General features: G+C 53.2%; 1 pseudogene; it reads left to right on the forward strand.

Moving 5' to 3' along the window:
• Positions 1 to 380: 380 nt before the first annotated feature.
• On the forward strand, positions 381 to 1,407 carry LOC115392259 (ATP-sensitive inward rectifier potassium channel 15-like; annotated as a pseudogene).
• The last annotated feature ends 773 nt before the right edge of the window (positions 1,408 to 2,180 follow it).

The raw sequence follows: 2,180 nt of genomic DNA on the forward strand, positions 1-2,180 counted from the left end.
TTTGATTATTTGGCACGAGACAGAGCAGGTGTGGAGTTGGTCAAGCTGTTTGAGGGTGGAGGAACTTCCTCCCGAAGACAATCGATTAGATCGTCTCTGTAACACCCAGCTCATGAGATCAGTGTAAAAGACGGAAACACTGTCCAAATGGTGACCTTCACATTTACTTGAATGCATTTTATAGAAACAATATTTCTTTGTAGCTTTGTAACTGAGACGTGCCTTTCATATTAAATTCAACAGCTTGGTGAGGAATTCTAAACCTATTCCTGTTCAGATTTTAAGCTTGTGTGCATCATTCAAACGAAGGTCCAACGCTCCTCCTCCTCTTCTTGCTCCGTCAGCTCGTCTGTGGCTGAAGCCGAAGCCAAACCTCCGTTCATTCATCTTCCTCTGACTGGGAGCAGCATGGCAGGCAGGAAGTCGGCGGTCCTGAGGAGGATCGTCAACAAGGACGGCCACAACAACGTGCGCATCGACAACGTGGAGGGCATGGTGAAGCTGCACCTGCACGACATCTGGACCACGGCGGTGGACATGAAGTGGCGCTACAAGCTCACCCTGTTCGCCTCCACCTTCATCATGACCTGGTTCATCTTCGGGGTCATCTTCTACTTCATCGGCATGGGGAACGGCGACTTCGAGCCGGGCCTGAGCTCCAACCACACGCCCTGCGTTCTGAACGTGGAGACGCTGACAGGGGCCTTCCTCTTCTCGCTGGAGTCTCAGACCGCCATCGGCTACGGTTTCCGCTGCATCTCCGAGGAGCGCCCGCTGGCCATCTTCACCCCGGTGGCCCAGCTCGTCATCACCGGCCTGGCCGAGATCTTCATCACCGGCGCCTTCCTGGCCAAGCTGGCGCGGCCCAAGAAGCGGGCGGAGGCCATCAAGTTCAGCCAGTCGGCGGTGGTGTGCCGGCGCCGGGGCCAGCTGTGCCTGATGCCGAGGGTGGCCAACATGAGTTAGAGCCTGCTCATCCAGTGCCAGCTGACGGGGAAGCTGTTCCAGTCCAACGTGACGGAGGAGGAGAGCTCGGTGGACTTCCACATGGACTCCAGCGGCGAGAGCCCGTTCCTCATCCTGCCTCTCACCTTCTACCACGTCCTGGACGAGCGCAGCCCCCTGTCCGGCCTGACGGCGGAGAACCTGCTCACCCGCGACTTCGAGCTGCTCGTCACCCTCAACGCCACCATGGAGCCCACGGCGGCCACGTGTCAGAGCCGCACCTCCTACGTCCCGCAGGAGATCCTGTGGGGCTACGAGTTCAAGCCGGTGCTGTTCAGCACGCCCAGCGGCCGCTACGTGGCCAACTTCAAGTTCTTCGACAAAGTGCAGGCGAGCAACGGCCCGGCGTTCATCAGCAACAACACGGAGAAGCTGAAACTGGAGGACTACAAGAAGGAGTAAACTGTTTATCAGAAATATCAGGCAATGAAATGTTTTTTCGGTAACAAAGAGACTGAATAGAAAACGTAAAATACAGGAGAAATTCGTAGCAGCTTGACCAGTGAAATGTGATTTGTAGTTGAAAGGGATATATAAGACAAAGTGATCTAAAACTACAAAACAGCGTCAGTGGAGTTCACAGAACAGCATCCCGTTGGACGTTTCTCTGCAGAAGAAGACATAGATGTGAAAGGGAATGTATTTAATGTGTTCAGCAACTTTAATCATTGCAAAAACCACAAAAATGTACACACCTTTACCACAAAATGTCACGCCCTGTGCCCCTGCACCCATGTGGGGGCGCTCGGGTCCTGTTTTGTGTTGGTCTGCCCTCATGTTCTCCTGCCTGGTCACCTGCCTGCTCCTCTTGTTCTCCCTCTGGTCTGTCTCGTTATCTCCCTAATGTGCTCCACCTGTCCTGCCCCCCTATTTTAAGTCCTGCTCTCCTGGTGCGTCTTGTCGGCTCCTTGTGCATCTGTCTTCCTGCGTCCGTGTCCCTGCCTGCACCTCAGCTCTGTTTGCCTTTTCCTGAGTTCCTGACCTCCTGAGTTTTCGGAATAAAAGACCCTTTCCAACCATGCCTGCTGCCTGCGTCCTTCCACCCTTGCACCCATGACACAAAAATGCGTGAGAATTAGAAAAGTTTAAGCTAATCCACCAGAGTTCACGTCTTAAATTTAAATCTCTGCATTTGTGTTTTTTTCTACCTTGAAATAAAAACCCAGTCACAGTCT

The sequence above is a fragment of the Salarias fasciatus genome, chromosome 7 (assembly GCF_902148845.1).
Source record: "Salarias fasciatus chromosome 7, fSalaFa1.1, whole genome shotgun sequence".
Taxonomy (NCBI): Eukaryota; Metazoa; Chordata; class Actinopteri; order Blenniiformes; family Blenniidae; genus Salarias; species Salarias fasciatus.